Source organism: Pungitius pungitius, chromosome 4, assembly GCF_949316345.1.
Source record: "Pungitius pungitius chromosome 4, fPunPun2.1, whole genome shotgun sequence".
Taxonomy (NCBI): Eukaryota; Metazoa; Chordata; class Actinopteri; order Perciformes; family Gasterosteidae; genus Pungitius; species Pungitius pungitius.
In genome coordinates this window covers 22,813,618-22,834,353 of record NC_084903.1, presented here as the reverse complement: position 1 = coordinate 22,834,353, position 20,736 = coordinate 22,813,618, and positions in this window count along the sequence as shown.

The following is a 20,736-nucleotide window of genomic DNA, read 5'->3' as shown; positions in this document are numbered from 1 at the left end:
TTGGGCAGCCTTTAAAGTAAACTGCATTAAAAAAAGAGCACTTTCTCTGCTCAGAGACTCAGAGATCCCTGACGTGAGGCGGTTCTCCTTCCAGTGGTCTTTGCTCGAGTCCTCCACTGTTTACCATTCATAAACCCTTAATCTGAATGGAATTACGCTGATGAATAAACACAAATCCCATATTACTCAACACGAGCACATGATTGTGTTTCTAGGTAACGACACAAAAACGTTTCGTGGGCCGAAGCCTGGATGTTTGCACCCCCGCCGTGGTGCGGGTGGAGTGTGGCCGGCGTGGTGCGGGTGGAGTGTGGCCGCCGTGTAGCGGGTGGAGGGTGGCCGCCGTGGTGCGGGGGGAGGGTGGTGTGGGTGAAGTATGGTGCGGGTGGAGTGTGGCCGCCGTGGTGCGGGGGGAGGGTGGTGTGGGTGGAGTATGGTGCGGGTGGAGTGTGGCCGCCGTGTTGCGGGGGGAGTGTGGTCGCCGTGTTGCGGGTGGAGTGTGGTCGCCGTGGTGCGGGGGGAGGATGGTGTGGGTGGAGTATGGTGCGGGTGGAGTGTGCTCGCCGTGGTGCGGGTGGAGTGTGGTCGCCGTGGTGCGGGTGGAGTGTGGCCGCCGTGTAGCGGGTGGAGGGTGGCCGCCGTGGTGCGGGGGGAGGGTGGTGTGGGTGGAGTATGGTGCGGGTGGAGTGTGGCCGCCGTGGTGCGGGGGGAGTGTGGCCGCCGTGTTGCGGGTGGAGTGTGGTCGCCGTGGTGCGGGGGGAGTGTGGCCGCCGTGTTGCGGGTGGAGTGTGGTCGCCGTGGTGCGGGGGGAGGGTGGTGTGGGTGGAGTATGGTGCGGGTGGAGTGTGGTCGCCGTGGTGCGGGGGAGTGTGGTCGCCGTGGTGCGGGGGGAGGATGGTGCGGGTGGAGTGTGGCCGCCGTGGTGCGGGTGGAGGATGGTGCGGGTGGAGTGTGGCCGCCGTGGTGCGGGTGGAGGATGGTGCGGGTGGAGGATGGCTGCACAGGTCAAAAGACACAAGATATTTGGAGAAATCTCCTGAAATGACTCTCAGCTGCAACTTTACTTCTAAACCCGCCATATTTTTTTCTGGTCTGGTCTTCATGCGCAGGAAGGACGATCGATCATTTTTCTTTGACCCGCCCCTCGCTGATGTGTCGCCATAACAACTGGCAGAACCACATCAGCGTTTGATTTCCACCCCTGTTGTATTTCTGTGGCCTGCCGAATTGAAGCTTGCAGGTCGTTTTTAATTCCAAGGTGACAGAACCAATGCGGGTCTCAGCTGGTGGTCAGGTGCCCTCTTCTTCCCCAAATCTCCACCTGTGAGCCCCAAGGCGCGAGTCACGTGACGGCTGGGAACAACGCTGCAGGGTTGCTTTGACTTTCTGCCCCAGATTGGATTTTTAGCAGCCCACCTAAAAGATGCAGTAGTTATGTTCAGGTTCCTGAGATGATTGGTCCTTGAATGCTAAGTGGAGGTAAAACAAGTACTTTGTGTATAAAAGGTTCAATTCACCTGTAAATAGTAAAATAAGTAAATCAACTGTGTTTTAAATTGTGCTTCATGTAATGATCTGAGAAAATAACAGTATATTAATGTTTTTTAGACATTACAGAGCGTGGTCACTGAGGACCGATGACTGTTCTATTTATTTTTATTCACTTGTCAATCATGTTTTTTTTTGTATATAAAAGCTTTTTGAATTTTCAAGAAAAGAATGCAATACAAAATGTAACACTAAACACACATGACAAGAATTGATAGGAGCAGATGGCGGACCCGGAGGGACGAACACGACGCCGTCAATCACTCTGCGGTCTGTGGGAGACGCGCATTGTTCCCGCCACGTGGTCGCTGCGTCTCTTCATCGCTGATGTCAAGCGGTCTTTGTTTGAACCCATTGTACGATATTATGTCACTGTTTGCAGCATGAAATGAATAAATAACATTTCATAAAACCACTCCAACGATCACTTTTGCTTGAGTTAAATTCAGGGGTAAGTTAGTTTAGTTTAAAGATTTTTTGTTGAGTCTAAATTTGGTTCAACTAAGTTCAAATCCAAGAACGGACATTCACTGAACATTACTGTCTCTTTAAGCCAAATTACGCCCCCCCCCCCCTCCAACAATACTGCAGCGTTGATCAACAGCTCCTGTCGTGGGCAGGATTGATTCTGTATGTATTTTGCTCCTAATGCGTTCCTGCTTTGCTTAATTCAAACTTGGGTCCAGAATGTCTGATACGGGCCTCTGGTATTGTTCTCGGGGTCTGCATCGTAACTAATATCTGCTTCAGTGAAAACATTAAGTAGGCCCCATTCATAATTTCTCCCCACGCTTCGTATTCACTCTGCAGCAGGCGGTGTAATTGCTTGAACTCAATAAGATGGGTTAATGTGACACATTTCCATACTGTTTCTCACACCACAATTGCATTTCATTTAAGCAGCTTAGCGCCTATTTGACGCTTTACGCCGCCGCCTCCTTCGCTCTCAAGCCTTTCGCCCCGTGCCGATCAGGTGCCTCTCACTGAGGGGGGGGGGGGGGGGGGGGGGGAGGAGACCGTCCGCCACCCCAGGCCCGAGGTCGTCTGATTTTGTTGTATGAATTAATAATTGTCCGCTGCATGGTTGATGTGCCTGGGCCTCCTCCTCCTCCTCTTGCTGCACATCCGATGGACTTTCTCCCCCTCCCCGTCTCATGAATGCCACATTCACCCCAGAAGTTGAGGTTACCCCCCCCCCCCCTCGTGGGGCAGATTATCACCGAACACCCCCCCCCACCCCCCTCCTCCTCCCGGGTGGCTGCTCAGGGGGGTGCAAGCTCAAAGTCTGATACCAACTCTGAAAACACTCTTTATTCCCATAATAGTTCTGTGAGAAAGTCTGAAGGGGGTCGCTGCGTCTCGGATGAAATGAATCGAGGCCTAAAAACGCTGCCCTTTTTTTACACTTCTTTTGCCGCCGTGAAGGACAATTTACTGACAAATTTGGATTCATGGCCGTCGCCGTGGAGATGTGTTCTCCCGTATGCAGCGCCACTCACTGCACCACCCTGACCCACATCTCATTCCCCCCCCCCCCCCCCCCCCAGTGTTCAGAACCGCTCTTCTCCTCCTCTGATGTATCTCCCGTCACTTTGGGGTCAAACAGAAGCGCTCAACTCATCTCTTTTCTTTTTAAATTTTTTTTTATATTCCTCTTCGTCGAACCAAATGTTCTGAACTGCTGCTTTGCGACGGACTCTGACCGCCTGCTCGTACGCGATTGGACCCGCCGCCCTTTCCCGCCGCGTGCCATTAAGAGATTTATTTGTATAATTTACCACTTCTAATTCCAAAGGCTCAGCCATGTCGGCAGGAACATTTTGAGACCAAATTGAGTGTGAAGATGGAGGGGGAATTAACGTCCGCCGGGCTGAACGCGGGCCCGCCGGGCCGCCACCGGGACGGGAGCTCTGAGCGGGATTCGTACGTTAAAGGTTGACTTAGCAGAGTCAATAATTGAGCTACTCTGTGGGACTTTGTCCGCCCCGAAGCAATCAGCCGTTCCTTCTTTTGTTAGATGAGAGCGAGAGAGGCAATCTGATAGGACGATGAGTGCAACCAAAACAATAAGTGAGAAGCAAAGGAACATACGCTTTAACAAAGCTTCACACTTCTCTAATATACAGATATTACTCATTTTCTTTCAGTTCCCATATAAGAAAATGGTCCGTTTTTATTTTTAATTCCTGTTTTTTAAGGTGTCAGAAATGCACAATAAGAAGGGCTCACGTACAAAAAATGTTTAACAAGAAGAAACAAATCATTCAAAATGTGATCCATTAGTTTGGTCTCAATTGCATACTTTTTCCTGTACGTGTTCCTTTGTTACATTTTGCTGTACACGATGTTTTTGAAGAAGGAGCCCGGTGGATCGACTGATGTCTCGGTTCGGTTCTACGTGTTCAGAGGTCAATTAGCGTGATCAAAACCGTTGTTGTGGTGGAATTTACAGCAAATCTCCTCAATCACACACACACACACACACACACACACACACACACACACACACACACATATCTGGGAGCAAATAGAGCAACAATGGTCGGGGGGGGGGGTCACGAAAATAAATGTACATGCCAGTTTTAGTCCGTTGGATCAAGAAACCCGACACACAGCTGTCAAATGCAAAGTGTGTTTGGAGACCAAAGGAGCCTGTAATGAAATATTTCTCCTCCATCCCAGGGATAATGTGTACTCTTAATTCCCGTGGACCTTAGTTGACTATAGTTACCCCGATAATGGATGAAAGCGACTCGGGTTTCCCCGAGAGAAACGGAGTGAACACATTGCAAACATTTTCCTCGGCGTGGAGCCAACTTTTTTTTTTTTTTTTTAAATAGGAGAAAGGGTTCAGCTTCAATGCGATGACACAGCGCTGTTTTCGATGAGAAAGCAGAGCGACTCGGGCCCGATCCCGACTTCACGCGGCGCAAAGTTAGCCCTAATTTCTGAAAATCACAGACCCCTTTTGTCTCATCGCTCGCATCGTCGAGCAAAAAGTGTTGCGCGTCTTTTTTGTATAATTCAAGTTTCCCTCTCTTGCAGAACTATGATTGAGAGGCTCCAGACTGAAACTGAGTGCTTTGGATTCACTGTCACTCAAAGCCACGAGAAATTCTGTAGTTTTATTTCTACAGTTTGGAGCTTTAATTGGGTCCGTCTCCCACGCCGATGCGTGACGTCACCATGACGACGTCCGCCTCCTGTGTGTACGCGTGACCTCCTTGTCGCCGCTAGCCGCTGTGCACCGAGTGTGTTGTGGCTAAAAGAACCGCGGTCTGACCCCCCCCCCCCCCCCCCTGAAAGCTTGTTTTAGTGGAAACTTTTAACGTCCTTTAGTCGTCCACTTCAGAGATCAGGAGCTTCATCTTAATTACACACACACTACAAGTTGAAAATGGAGCTTTGAAAGCCAGAGATCACAGTTTCTAACACCCCCCCCCACCCCCCCCCCCTAGTCGTTGACCCTGATCAACCCTGCTATTTCCTCCCAGTTAAATGGTGGTCATTATGTGCTATGAGATGGTAAAAGTGTTGATCATTACACTTTTGCAGTTTCGGCCTAGTTGGTGTTTATCAAAGTTTCTGATGAAACGAGAAGTGACCCCACGTTATGCTGCTGATCCAGTTATTTACACACGGTTCATAATCAGGTATCAATGCGACTACTATTGTTATTGTTGTTTTTTTGGGGGGTTTCTTCATCCATGCTTCCAGGAAGTTTAGAAACAACATCTCACCAAGTCCTCCTCGTGGTCTTTTTTTTCCTCCCAAACGGTTTGTTCCATCGCGTCACGACTCCCTGGCGTGTAGATCCATACCGAGCCCCCCCCCTCCTCCATGGCTGTGGAGATTATGTAAAGACACGCTGCAGATTGGACGGTTGTCCACCTGCCAAACAGATGAAGACACTTGGCAAGGAATCGCGTTATTTTCTTCCTTCCCGTTTGGTGTGAAGGAGACGACAAAGTTTTGATCCAAGTTTGATGAAACGCGAGGGTTGAAACGGGGCGTCACGGCGGGAACGCATCGACACAAGAGGAAGAGGAAGAGGAAGAGCCGGAAGCCAAGTGTTTGCGAGTCCGGCTTCGCTCCCGCTCGCCTTCAGTAATCGTCAATGATTGTTCATTCAGTCGTTGATTGTTGATGATTGTTGGACATTCATTTAAAAGCTCGCAGCTGAGGTTTCATTCGACATCGCACGCTGCTGCGAACATGTCGACACAACAAGCTTCAGTTATGAAACATTATAAAGTTACACACCCTGCAAACGTAGTGGTTATTAATTCAACGGCCATTCCAACTAATATTAATAATACTAACGCTTGAATTCAATAATTGACTAGATGGCCCATCTTATACACTGTAATGCTGTGTTTAGCCTTTGTTCTTGTTTCCAGGGGTTGCAAACACCTTTCTTTAACCACGTCTTTCTTAATAAAACCCAAACATCTCAATCCCTGCGGAGCAATTACATTTCTAATTTAATCTGAACTACATATTCACTTTATTCCAACCCCTTTGGATTCTTTCTTTGAAACTATGAAGAGGGATTCCAAACCCGAAGCAGCTATTTTTATAGAATTATTTGGAATTGTGTGTGTGTGTGTGTGTTGGTGGTGCGTGGTTCCATCATGTGACATGCAACCCGCTCCCCTCTTTGTGTCGCCATGGGTTTAATTTTTGGGGTTTTCAAAGCGATTGAGAACAGTTCAGAACGTCTGTCTAAACAAACACGCCGTCTGCTTCCCCCTCTTTTTCTCTTTCTCTCCTGCCTCTCAAACCCCCCCCCCCAAAAAAAGCCTCTCTTCTTTACACGGCTCAACTCGGAAATGTAAATGCCCCCCCCCCCCGCTGTCCTTTCTCCATTTGTCAAATGGACGTTGTGTGCTGTCACAGCAGAGCCCAGCACCGTGTGCGGGAGACCTGTGGCCTCCCCTCAATTATATCAAAGCGCAGCCTGCGTGAATGGGGGGGGGGGGCGATTCTCAGATGCTTCTTGGCATGACTGTGCGTTCACCGTGTCAGGGGGGGGGGGGGTGTACCGGGGGCCTGAAGGGAGACCGGAAACCGCTGTGCATTTAACGAGAGACTTCTCCTGCTGCCCGGGATCTGACTTTTGACGCTGTGCTTTAAAGACTTTTATCCCTTTCCAGAGAACGGCTGGCGACGCGCTTTATTTAATAAAGTGGACTTCGGTATCAGATCAGAGGAATCATCCGTCGCGCCTCTGTCGTTTAGCGCCAATTACATTGCGGAGATGTTGACAAAAGGCCACCTTGCAAGGTCACTCGAGATTTTAAAAAACCTGTCAAACCTTAGTCATTTCATTCTTTTTTTTTTCAGGTAACGTTTCTAAAAAAAGTAGGAGCACATATCTGGTAAAGGCGAGGATTAAAGTGGTGCTTTTGTTTTGACTGAATGAAATTGGCTGATTGACAAAAGCGTTTTGAGTGTCAGTCGACAATAAAGCTCGTTATTGGTGAGACAAAAGAATGGAGCTGAATAATCAGCCAACTGATGAGGTCTCTGACTCATTTAAATACCTTTCTTCCCCCCCCCCCCCGATGTTGCCGCTCAGATATGAGGATTAGCCGTGGAATGTTTTATTTTGTTTATCAAAATTGTGCTCAAATTCCCCGTCTGATTGAGTAGTTTGTGAATCAATCCAGAAGACGGACAGATCATGTTGGGGTTCAGGTGATAGCATCGTCCTGCCCCCCCCCCCCCCCCCCCCCCCTGCCCCCCCTCACGGTCCTCCCTCCTCCGGTTAACATGTCTTTTTTTACAGTAAATACATGAACACCCATCTCTGCTATGTGCCACGTTGTCTTCTCTCCTTCCCGCCTCATTTTGCTGATTGGAGGCCGTGAGGTCCAGACGGACCGCCTCGGGGGAAGGTGGGGGGGGGGGCGTGTTTGATCATCCATCTGACCTACTGTTGTGTTTTTTTTCCTGGTGTGGTGTTTTTCGGGTCAACATGTTACTGCCGTCAATTAGTGCTGCATTCCTTCCGGCAGAAGCAGTTTACCAATAGAACAACCTTTTGGTTCATTTATCCGTTTCACGCGCTTCTTCTTCTCTGACAGTGTGGCTCGTACACAACGTGGCTTCCTTCATCCCGTGGACCCCAATTGGGGAACATAACAAATCTCCTTTAAAGTTTTTTTTCAAACAAAGAATAAAAGGACCAATTGATCGCTGCGTGGTTCCAGCTTCTCCAATTTGATGTTTATCTGCTTCTAAATAATGCAAATTGTTGACTGCGAATAAGATGCTCAAAACAAAAACGTCGGGTGAAGCCTTTTTCTTGTTTTTGGATTTATTTTTTTGCGGATATGGATCATTTAATAAAAGAAATCGGCAGATACAACTGATACAAGTTATTTGCTCACGTTGCTGGGAATCTCCTGCATATTTTACACAGTAACGGTAGTATATATTTTTTTTTTATCACACAGCACAAAAGAAGCGCAGTTGAAGGCCTGCTGTGGCAGCCCAAATTGAAAGAAAGGAGAGAGAATGGATCCTGGCAGGTGAATTTCCCTCCGTGTGGCTCTGCCCTGTGAGGAAGTAGGCGGACACGCGGCAGTGAATTAAGCCGATCCCTACTTACTCTCGGGTTCTTCCCGCAACTCGGGCTTACTCCTCCTTTCTCACCAGATCAAATTGTGTGTGCGGTTCGGTCCCTCCGGCGCCTCCTCCGCTCACCTCTCATTCCAACCCCCCCCCCCCCGTTCCAGTTTGGGAGGCCAAACGGGCGCCTCGTTCATCAGGCGGCTGATTATTCCTCTATTCCCCCGTTCCTGTCCTTCTCGTTTGATTTCCATCAGTGAGGTCTTGTTCTCCCCGGCTCTCTCTGCACCCCCCCCCCCCACCACCACCATCTTAATTAGCCTCCAAAGCAGACACAAAAGACAGAGAGCTGTGATAATGAAGCAAGGAGAAGAGAGATTCCAATTTGGAGTACAGCTAAAGCTCCAGAGACTTACTATTCCTAAACCGCCCCCCCCGCTGGAGGTTTCCCTTCAACCACCTTCAAGTGTCCGGATTCAGACAGTGAATCTAAAGGCATGTCATCATGTTCACAAAGGTTATTATGTAACTCATGTACTCCTGTACCTGTTTAACGGGTATTATGCTGAAAGAATACGTCGATGGACAGAAATACTTAACGGCTCCGTGTTCTCAAACGTGACGATTTGATACGTCTCTCTGAATCAGTGATTCAACAAAAACTACTCAAAAGATATTCAGTAGGCCGTTTAGTAGCTTTAGTAGTGACGGGCCGATACTCAAATGTCATGCCGATATCATACGGGCCAAAACAATTGTCCGATGATCATCAAAATATACTAAATAAAACTAAAGAAGAAAATTACACTTACAGTAGAATATGCTGGAATCACTTATTCTTTTCTTTTCACTTTTTTGTACCAAAACGCATTCCCTGATGTTCAAAACCTTTTTAGGCCAAACCTGGACAACAGTCGGGGGGGGCAGGAAGCTGCTAATGCTAATGCTAATGCTAATGCTAACGCTAACCCAACAGGATTTGTTCTATTCAAACAAAACCATTATTTCTACCGACATTCAGATGTACCGGCGAGGGTGAGACTGTACACAACAATAACAATTAATAAAATGCTGGACAAAAATGAAACTAAAAAGATGCTTACAGAAAAACAAGACATCTTTCTTGACTAATGAATACAAATAAAACATGCAATCAATTAATTGTAGTAATTGTTGGTTTAAGCAGTAGAAGATGTGGAATCATGACGTTCTGCTCTCTTTCCAATACTGCAGAATATCTTCCTCAACTGGAGTAATATGTCTCCAAACATGCTGCGTGTGGATTAGCCGGTGCACTTCCACTCACTTCGGGCAAGGCAGTGAATGGGTGATCCCTGGGGAGACCAAACGATAAGAGGATTGATTGACAGTTCAGTGGGTGCTGCTACGGCATAATTTGTCTCCCAAAGGGAGTTCAGATGGAGGAGAGATAATGTCATTTTGCGCTTAATAAGCTAATGGATCCCAAATCCATTTTGTAGCGCCCGTATGAGCCGAACGCCATTACCCTAATAGTGATGCACAGACTAGGAGAGGACGAGTGTTATTTGAGTTTAAATCCACTCCAACATGTGGTGGACGGATTATCAGGGCCTTGGTATTCAGAATTTCCATCGGAGGGATTAGATCATATTTACTGGAATTAAGACACTAAGTAGTTGAATAATAAATAAACACATATACATGTATATATATATATATATATATATTTTTTTTTTTCATATTAGCCCTGTGTACAGTTTTCTTGTTGCTAGTATAAAGACATATCCAAGCAAGAGCCACATTTCTTCAAGTACTTGTTGTATATACAACTCTTATCAATTATCTTATTAATCATCAATATAATCACTTGTTCTTTGCGGCGTTCATTTTTTAGGTTCCTAAGCTGAGCTCCTTATTGCTGAAAGCCGCCTGGTCAACTTGTTGCCCAAGCTGTTTTTCGTCAAATCTTATTTTAAATGCTGGAATGCTGGTGGAATACTATTTTTACCGCGGCGTTTTTGTGTAGTTCCCCGCGGAGAAACTGGGTTTCACAGATCTGTCGTCCGTTAAATCATCGCATGGATTCGTCAACAACAACAACAACAACATATTAATCTAAATATATGTATTAGGTCAAGGACAGCCCTAATGAACACAGGCCATCAATGCACCGCGTCAGTGGGAGTATTCAGGAAATATACAGTTCTAAAAATAATTCATACAATACACATAAGCCGATGGTTATGGCCACGTCCCACCCAGCAGATGTTCTGATGAGACCCCTGGTTTCCGGTCCTTTTCCAGTTGGCACCTCTTTGAGACAGACGTCTTCTGAAGAAGCGATTCGTCTTGGCGTTGCCCGTTGTCCCCCCCCCCCCTCCCAACACATCACGACGCGCCCCATCTGCTGATGTTCACCTGGAGCCACGAAAAAACACGAAGGAGCTCCACTCCAAAGGGCTCATGACACCACGTTGAAACATGTAAAGATGAAAATGCAAATCAATTTAATGGAGGATTAAATTGTAATTAACCGCCCATACTCATTCTGTCAGACCCAGCACATGGTCTTTGATTACGTTAGAGGTTTCCACATCCATTAAATTCTCCAACATGCTATTTCACGCAACAACTTGCTGTCATTGAACTTCCATGTGCTGCGTTCAATTGCCGTGTTGTTTTCTATAATCCAATTTTAATCCAATCCCATTGTTTTTAATTCACTTCCACGTTTTGAAATGTCAATGAATGTGCTCAATAAAACTTTAATCTTTTAGATTAGATTAGAAGGAGATCACTCCCTTACGATATTATTGATTCACACAAGTCATCCAAGTTTATAAAGCCCATGTCGTCATGCCATATTTGGCATCCTCATGTATCCTTAAAGTTATTCATCTGATAACCTTGTTTCCGCTTCATTTGGAACCCGTCACGTGAAAGGAAGTTTTCAGTGGCGCTGTTACCCCGTCTTTAAAAGGCGGAACCAGAAGTATCGCAGAGGGGGAACGTTTATTTTGGGATGCTGGAGGTTTTGGGGTCTCTTTTTCGCTCTTACCCCGAGGGCTTAGTGGGGAGCTGGTGGGTCCAGTCCACATGTGTTTGGTGGACCCGGAGAGGGCTCGCAGCCCGGGTCCTGGGGATCGTTACTCCAATACTTCTAAAGGGAAGGGATCCCGCCACAACCTCCGCCCCGCTGAGGGCGGGATGACCTTCTGAGGGCCGATTGGCCCGACGCCTCGTTGTGACGTCTGTCGTGAAGTGCAGGCGACGACGATCCAATCAGCCCTTCGAAGGTTAGGGAGGAGGGTCGGCAAGTCGATGGCGAGCGCGTTTTCGTCTCTGAAATCGCTGTTTCGGAGCGGCAGGAAAGTGGCAGCGGGGGCGGGGGGGGGGGGGGGGCGGTGCTGCTGATGTCCTTTCATACGGGCGCATTCTGCGGGGTCGGTCATTTGTTGTTTGTCTTTTTAAAGCCGGTGGCTCTAATGTTAGTTCGAGGAGATGGGAGCCGAAAAGCGGAGGTCAACACACACACACACACAGACACACACACACACGCGCACAGGGGAATGGAAAGGAGGAACAGATTTTTTACGATGGCGTTTGGGACGTTTTATCTTCTTGACAGGAAACTGGTGACTTTTCAATTGTTACTTCATTCCATCACAATACATTCTCCAACGCTTTTAAGATGAATCATCTGGCTTTGAAATAAAGGTATCGTGAAGTCATGGTTCAAGAGAGGCTGTTTTAAAAAAAAAAAAATGTATTCGTTATTTTTTTTTTTTTCTTCAAATAATCATGAATGCCGTCACTGTAGAGGGCAAGCAAAGCCCAAAGCCCCTATAACCGCTTTGAGGAACTGAGTGTGAATGACACTGGAGGGAATTCGGGTGGGTTGGAAGATAACCACAGAGAGCGGGTTCAGCAGGGATCATTTTCCGCATGAGCACCTTAAGGCCACAACGCTCAGCGGCAGAAGCAGATCCAGCGTGCTGAAACCAGATCTGTTCTTAAAGAGGTTTCATTTGAGCAAGAGATTGGGAATGAATTCACTTCAAAGTTTTGTGGATGGACTCGAACCTGAGAAGGCAAATGTGTGCTTGCATGTAAATTTGTGATATAATAAAATAAAAGGGCCAGAGTGTAGCGTTTAAGGAGGTCTATTAGCAGAAATGGAATATAATACTGATAACTACACTTACTGCAGCTGGAACCAAACCTTCTGTGTGTGTGTGTGTGTGTGTGTGTGTGTGTGTGTGTGTGTGTGTGTGCGTTCCCTGGCATGGGCGGGACTTCACCCTGATGGCACTTCACCATCAACACCTGCCCAGTGGTAGCCAGCTGCTTCCATCAGATCGATGCCGCGGCCTTTCATCCACTCGCTGTCAAGCCCCTGGATGGAACTCGACCTCATTCCTGGCTGCGCAGTGGAATTATAATCCAAGTATAACTCGACGACCGGTCCTTTAGCGCATTGGTCTAGATTAAGTTCAGGCTCAAGACCTCGACGTGTTAATTCACTTGCAGCTTTCTCTGCGTTGTTTTCATCATCATCGGAATCGTTTGTCTGCAAACAAGCTGACAATGTAGACAATGATGCATTTCTCAGAACCCACAGCTTGGTAGAGAAATCTTTTTAATGAGCTAACTTAAACCAGTTAAGATAAGCGGTGACCCAGCTTTTGTGTAATTAAGGGAAAAGACATTTATTTAATCAGTGTTGGTCCAGAATGGTGTTAAAACCTCTCACTTTAATGCAACAAACACTGTCTCTCTCTCTCTCACACCAACGCACAAAGTTCCATGTTAGGTGGAGCTTAATTACCTCGTCTACACACCTCATCAACGCCGCCGCGTTCATAAATTATCATTTGAACACGGAAATTTAATTTCCTCAAGCTGCTCGGGTCCAGATCTCTCTACAGGCCTTAACTCCGATGATTGTGAATCGCTTTAAACTGGAAATTGTTCTCCCCGTGACTCGATAACGTGAGTCGTTTAATTTTCGACGCTGGTATGGCTTCACTGCACTATACGGCAGAGGTGGGAACAAGTCACTGTTATGCAAGTCACAAGCAAGTCTCAAGTCATTGCCCTCGAGTCCCGAGTCAAGTCGAGTCAAAGACGAAGCAAGTCCCAAGTCGAGTCACAAGTCAAAGCCAACAAGTCTCAAGTCGAGTCGCAAGTCATACCATTTAATATTCGAGTCAATTCAAGTCATCTTATTATAGTGGGGACGGGGGAACCCTGGGTGATGGTGCGCTGCCTCACAGACCTAGACTACGAAGGGAAGGGTAATGGTGGATGGACTGTGACTGTGTTATAGTACTGTAACGCTCACCCCAATGCTGCAGCGTAAATAAGGAGGCGATGACTGGCTTGCAACTCCGCTGCATTTATTTATATAAAACAACTCAACTTCGGTCACTGTTGGCCGTCACCACGCCGAACGAACACTTCCGCATTCACGGCCCCCCAAAACTCGGGTTGTCTCGCGTAACTACAGCTGGTAACAAAGCATAACGTGAACACATGCAACATCTGCATAACTGATTAACTAATAACTTTAACTCAGCTCATTACACTACTTTAAAACGGACGTTGACATAATGTTGGCGAGGATTTCCATCGGAGTCTGAATCCGGGTTCAAAAATCCCGATTTTTGTAACCATGAACGAGCTGTCTCGTTGATAAGGTCAAATGGACTGCAGTGATTGGATGTTGTTCAGGCAGCGCGCGCTCTCTGCATACAGGTGGCGCACATTTTTTTGACAGATGCAGATAAACAGAGCGGTGCGGTGGTGTGAAAATGTTTTCCCCCAGTTTTAATGGGAAGTAGCAAGTCTTCTCGAGTCAAAAGGCTCGAGTCCAAGTCAAGTCACGAGTCATCGGTGTTCAAGTCCAAGTCGAGTTGCAAGTCTTTGTACGTTTTGTCGAGTCGAGTCTCAAGTCATCAAATTCATGACTCGAGTCTGACTCGAGTCCAAGTCACATGACTCGAGTCCACACCTCTGCTATACGGGCATTTATGTTTACTTTTTGAAACTAATTAACCTCGCCAAAACGATTCATTACACGTGAGATCCAGATAGCGGCGGTCGTTGTGTATTGAGCCGGCGTCCCAGCTGTGATTCATGAACTTGAACTTGTTCGGGCCGACCTCACTTGATGACTTTGAAGGCCTCTTAACTCTCCGCCCCGTTGGCGCCAAGTGTTCTCTGTGTGCCAAAAATATAAACTTTGCTTTAAAAAAAAGTGAGTCATGGCTATAGGAGAACTCATTTGTATCGTAGATTTCTGTTGGGTTTTCCCGGGTTCCGATTCAAGGTTGTAATGCATCAAAATAGGAAGAAGGAGGAGGAGAAGTTTGCAGTGAAGTTGCAAAGAGGTGAAACGTGTAAAGTAAAATTCGGCAGAGAAATCCTTATTTGGTCAATATCACCCGGCCCTTTTCCCCACTTTCGCCCCTTTTCCTGTCATGTTGTAGCTTTATTAATCACATAATTAACATATTATGGTAATAACGGTGGGGGAATCTCTCTACATTATTAATCACTTTTATCAGATGACAACTGAGCGCTTTGAGACTGTCTTTAAATGCACATTTATTTTTAATGCACATCAAGGCAAGACTAGAATAATAATCTACACATGAAAATAAAGAGCTTGTCTAGTTTTACTCACAGGGGGCAGGCTTGGTCGAGACAGGTTTTTTATCCAGGGAAGTAATACATTACAATATTGAGACCAATACTTTATCTTCACTGCCGGTAAGTAATAAGGACGTTAAATGGATGTTCCACCGCACGTTAGCATGCTATGATGGTCCTCGATTGCTGGGTCAGATTGCAGGCTGTGATGCGACGAGGTGGTAACAAATGATCCAAATTGGTCATGTCGACTCTTCGGCTGATGCCGATTTGAAAGCCTTTCCAAGCCACCGACGATGCGCCGATACCGGATCTTCATGACGGACACGGATTCAGAAGGGCTGTTGTCATCGTGATTTAGACGTGTCAGCTGTTCTGAATTAGTCCCTTGATTTTCAACGCGCATCTCAAAGCGGTCGCACCGGGCCGGAAGACGGAGCGGCACGAGAATTCCCATTTCGCAGTCGTCACGCATGTGAATCGGAGGCCAGAAACGACCCAATTAGCAGTTGTCACAAATGCAACATTCATGCAATTTATTTAAAACATTGGTAATAAATTAATTAGAAAATCCACAGTGTTGGGGGGGGAAGTGGGGGGGGGGATCTGTCACTTCCCAAAATCATCATCGTGCTCATCGACATTACACAGTGATAACTTTTGTCATGAATTATACAAAGTAAGATTGCATTAAGCCATCAAGAGTCAGTCACATTGATTCCGAATAATGTTCGGGGGCCATGAAGCAGACATTTCCAAATGTTCCATGCCTATAGGTCATAACAAATTAGGAATGCTGTCATTCACTAAGCAAACTTTATTTACAGCTTTTCCCTCTGGAAATAAATCATGGTGTAATTAATTGTGCTCCCGAGCTAGTGCACGTTGTCTTTACCAGACAGCACAGCGGTAGAATGAGATGGATGCACTTGGTGGCAGACTCTCTTCATTCGAGTAGATTCTTTATTAGATTGTATACTTTCATTTCCTCTGTTGAAGCAAGAGTGGACAGCATCCGTGGTTTCTTACAAGTGAGAGCAGCACGGCATTGTATTTGTAGACGTTTGTGCGGCAACATTTTAATGCAGCAGATGGTTAAACTGATTAGATTGTGTTGAATTTGGTTAGCATATAGCGATATGCATCACAATAATGTCATGTGATTGCATCCTGCATTGCTCTTTGAGATCCGTGCACAATCATCTGCGAGATATGAGCCGTGTTTACTAAATAAGATGTAACTCAATACGAGTTTGGAGTATAGAGAAAATCAAATATCACAATGTTTTAAACAAATCGATCATTGGTGCCGTCACATATCTACACAAAATATATCTTTGATAAAATATTATCGGTACCGTGGAAATAATGATAGGAAATTAACGGAACAACTTGTTACTTCACTGTAATACAGCCTTTAAAAAATGAGAAAAAACTAATACTTACCATATTGGAATCCTGCAGTGATATTAATATGATGCCCTGCGCCTCTTCCAATTTAATCAAATTGGCAAGTGTTGAGCTTCTGAAGGTTTATTATTAGTTTTTTAACAATGTACAGGCTGAAATGTGAAATTCTGCAATAATAGAGCAGCAAACTACCATTTGAAAAAGTAAGGATATAACAGCGTAATTCACTGCACCGTTAGCATCGTTAGCTGCTGGGTTAGCCGTCGCCATGTTGAGAGCCGTGTGGACGCACTGGACGTGACTTTGCCACCTTTTGACCGTTGAAACAAAGATTTGAATGAATAATTGTGCATTAATCATTTCTGTGTTTCATTCTGTTTTGTGAGCAAACGAAGCCAATTATGAAGCCTCGACCTGTCGTTCCTTTGAAGGGGTCAGGGTTCATTGCTTTGTTACCTAATGGATAATAGAGAGCTCTATCCATTCTTCTTTTGGCGACTGTCTGTGGGACATTGGCTTCCAAGATGTACTGATATATATTTATTTTTTTAAGAATCCATTCTCAGCCTCCAACAATTTAAGATTTGGTAAGAGGTTTTCTTCTTAAATGTTCCCAACACAGAGGTAAACCATTGTGTTCAATTCCGCTGCACCTACAAGATTCATAGTCTGTGTTGACTCTTCTTACAATAATGCCCCTCAAAATGGCTGTTGATTAATCCGTTAGCGATACCGCAACCCTCCCACAGAGGCCACGGCAGACATCATCGCTTCTGAGATACATTCACTGACGTTCGGGAGTTACTTTACGACGCACTGACTCATTTGAATTGAGTAATTTAATTTTGTGGAACACCCCCTTTCCCTCGACCCGGCAGACGAACTTCTTCTTCATTTTGTGATTTCCTTTGTCACCCGCGACGAACCGAACAAAACCCCGCAGAGAAAGGGTGCGTGAACCCATTACTTTTGATCAAAGGTGGGCGTGAGGGAATATAAACGTCTCGCCAATGAGGTCTCGAGCGGCGGGGCGAGTCGTTGATTGCGGTTGGAGCCCCCCCCCTCCTCTCCGAGACGTCTCGTTGGCTGCATTGCATCACGCTCTGTCAGAGGCTCCCGTTCGGTGGAGAAATGACTCCGTGAGCCCCGAAAAAAACTAATTACGGATTCCAGCATAAGAGCATTTTCTTATAACATGCTTTGATTTCATCAGTTGGCCACTTATCACTGTCAAGCGGATACAGACGCACATTCGTTTATGTGCATTCTCCAGACGTTCACCCAATGCACCCAGCGCTCCAACGTTGTCTTTTGTCATCATAATTCGACGGCTGTTACGTGACTGTCTGGGCCGGCTTCAACCTGTGGCTGATCAATCTTTCCATCTCTTTTTAATTTACACAGGGATTAGACCATTTTTTAAAAATTATCGGCATATGTTAAATTACTTATTCGGGGATGGAAGACGTCGAGCATATCGCCTCATCATAATAGCGACACCTTGTTTAATGAGCACGGATGCTATGGAGGCTTTTATTTTCTTTTGATGGAAAAAGAAGACTGGATAAAGGCTCCTGCTTCACTGCCATTTCTCAAAACCGTTGTTCGGTGATATTTTGGTGTCATTCGCCACACAAAGCTCGGGGGGGAAAAGAATAGAGATACCCGCGGGGTTGCTTATGTCTCACATTCACCACACACAAATATATTAAACTGTGAGGGCTTTTTAGAAAGCAGGCACGCTCCCCCCCCCCATGTGCAACACAATCAAATACACCCTTGACGCGTGCACACACACACACACACACACACACAGAAGGCTTCTCTTCCTGACGAAGGAGCACTCACTTAGCGTAGCGGTGGAGTGCAAAGATTGAAAACCCAGCAAGTGGTAGGAAACCCATCGTATGGAATGAGAAGACGTTAGATGTTAACAGAAAGCGCCGTCTGCACAGTACAGGCACTTTGCTGTTAAGACTGATTGGCACTCGAGAGATTGCATCAAATTAGATTCTATTTTGGGGCAGCTGGTTCCCACATAGTATTTACCCTGAGCGTGTATTTGGGGGGGATTATGTTTTGTGTGTGTGTGTGTCTGAAGGAAGTAGTGTGTACTAAACCTCTTCAGTTCTGCTGGACCCACCACTGGGTACATTACTGGTTGCATTGCATAAGGTTTCTCAAATGTAGGATATTAGCTTGTACTTCAATTACATTCTTGATATATATAATTTACTACATCTAGAGGAAGTAAGTATGGTGGTATCTTCAGTCATCAGAAGAAAAGCTCTTCTTGTTCATTTTATATAACTTCAAACCACCTAATGCCAACACTTACAATTATAATATTTCCTATCCATCTATTATTATTTAGGATTGGAAAATATAATATACATAAGCCCAAACATATTTTATATTATTTAAAAATTTTATCCATGACATTTTTTTACCTAATATTTTTTTTTTACTTCTTCTCTTTTTAATCCATTATTTCTTCTTTTTTTAGAATTTTTTTTTTTGAAAATTTTTGTTCCAAAAGAATGTTTTTCCTCAGGACATTTTTTGACCTCACATATTTGGATTTCTTTTTCAAAACATTTTTCGACCTAATACTTTTAACAAAAAATTGTGTTTTCATAGATATTTGTAAAGAAACTAGAGATCTGCCGATTAAACCAAAATCTTGTTGAGTCTTTCGGTAGTGTCCGGAAACTAAACCAAATTATTTCTTAAGCCGAGGACAAGCCTTGCATTTGGACTTATTCGTCCCAATATTTTGGCTTCTCCGTACAGTTGTTATGAAGAAACACCCGCTGGGCCGCCACCCGAGCCCCACCCACGGTCAGGTGCCGTGCACGAGTCTTTGTGATGGAATGAAAATGTGGCATCACGTCCGTCAGCTGTAACGTTGGCGACAGTCAAAGTGGGCGACGTCCAAGTCGGTAAAAAACGACTCAGGTCCATTCAGGGTCTTTACATTACATCACATGTCGTTTAGCTGACGCTTCTATCCAAAAGCGACTTACAATACATGCCTTACAACCATGAGGATACAAAATCAGAAGAACGGGAAACAGGAAAGTGCAATTTCATCAAATCTCGTACGATAAGACAAAACCTCCATTATCACCATAGACACGGCCAAACTTCATTTGGACCAACGGCAACAACACAACGTCCACTCCCTCAGCGCCGTCTTTTGTCTCTACCGACTCCTCGGGAGAAATCTGTCCCTTTTTTTCGCCTGCTAAATACTCCGCCATGTTCACGCGTAGCCTCTTCACTGCGCCGCTCCGAGCAGGTTCGGACAAAAGCGCCGCAAAAGAAAGCAGCGGGGGGTGGGGGGGGCACAAATGAGCCTTAACTCTCCACAGAAGCTCCACGAGGGACGCTGCAAATTAGCGAGGTAATTCTCTGCAGGTTCCCCCCCCACTTCGAGCGACCCCTTTTTCTCATTGTCACATTGTTATCACAGTCCTTTTTATAGATTGTTTTCTTCGAGGATATCGACAAAGCCGCTGTGAAGACAGAGCGGTGTGGTTAGGAAATAAGACAAGACAATAACTGGTGGACGCCAAAGGGACTGGGAACAACTAGCCGTCCATTTCTCGCCCCTTTTGTCCTCGGGACATTGTGTGCTCGCTGCTGTCTCTGCATTGGACCCCGAGCCTCGTCGGCTCTATAAGAATGGTCCCAAAAATGTTAATTTGTCATATATGTTGCACAAATAAGCTTTGAACTAATATGTGGTTGTGAGTATCATTTTTTTTTATAAAGCACCAGGCTGGTTTCACCACCTTAAAAAGCCCTGATGTAGTATAACCTGTATCCACATGACTCAGAGCGATAAGGTTTATGGCACCGCAGATAATGAGGACGTCGCCGCGTATACCCCTGAACTGTTAAGTGCTATGTGTGAGATCTACTGTACGATACTTGGAAAAAACATTTCACAAGGAGTGACCCCTCAAAGTAACTCGGTTTTACCAAGCTGCGACATGTTGGGTGAGCTTTAACGCGAGCTTCCATTCATGTTTTCTCCCTTTTCGGCTGACACCCTGTTCCCTTGTTAAAGAGAAAGAAAGAAAATGAGGATAATTAATTTCCAACAGTAACATTTTTTGGAACAACTATTACTATTCCATAAGATCTCTGTGTGATGTCAATGTTGTTCACTGATCCAGTAAATTGGCAAATGTTAGGTGTGATTTTGCTTGGGAGATATTTTTACCCATTTCGGGTAAGTGCCAGAAAGATGCCATCGCTCTCGCGAAAGTTGAAGTCAATAACATTGTGTACAGCTGAAAAGGAGGTAAAAATAATTTCACACCATTATTTTTTTAATCAAAAACAAAAAATGCTATGCTGTAATCTCACTGCCAGATAGGAATTAGCAAAACCAGCATGAAGCTACAAATTCCTTGCCAGGGTGTTAAATGATATCTGGTAGGGTTGATAAATTCTTCCACTCAGCCGTATCACTGCAAACACTTGCATATCAGTGTTTGAATGACGTTCTATTTAGCGGCAAGGCTAGCGTCAAGCTAACGTCACGCTAGCAAGATT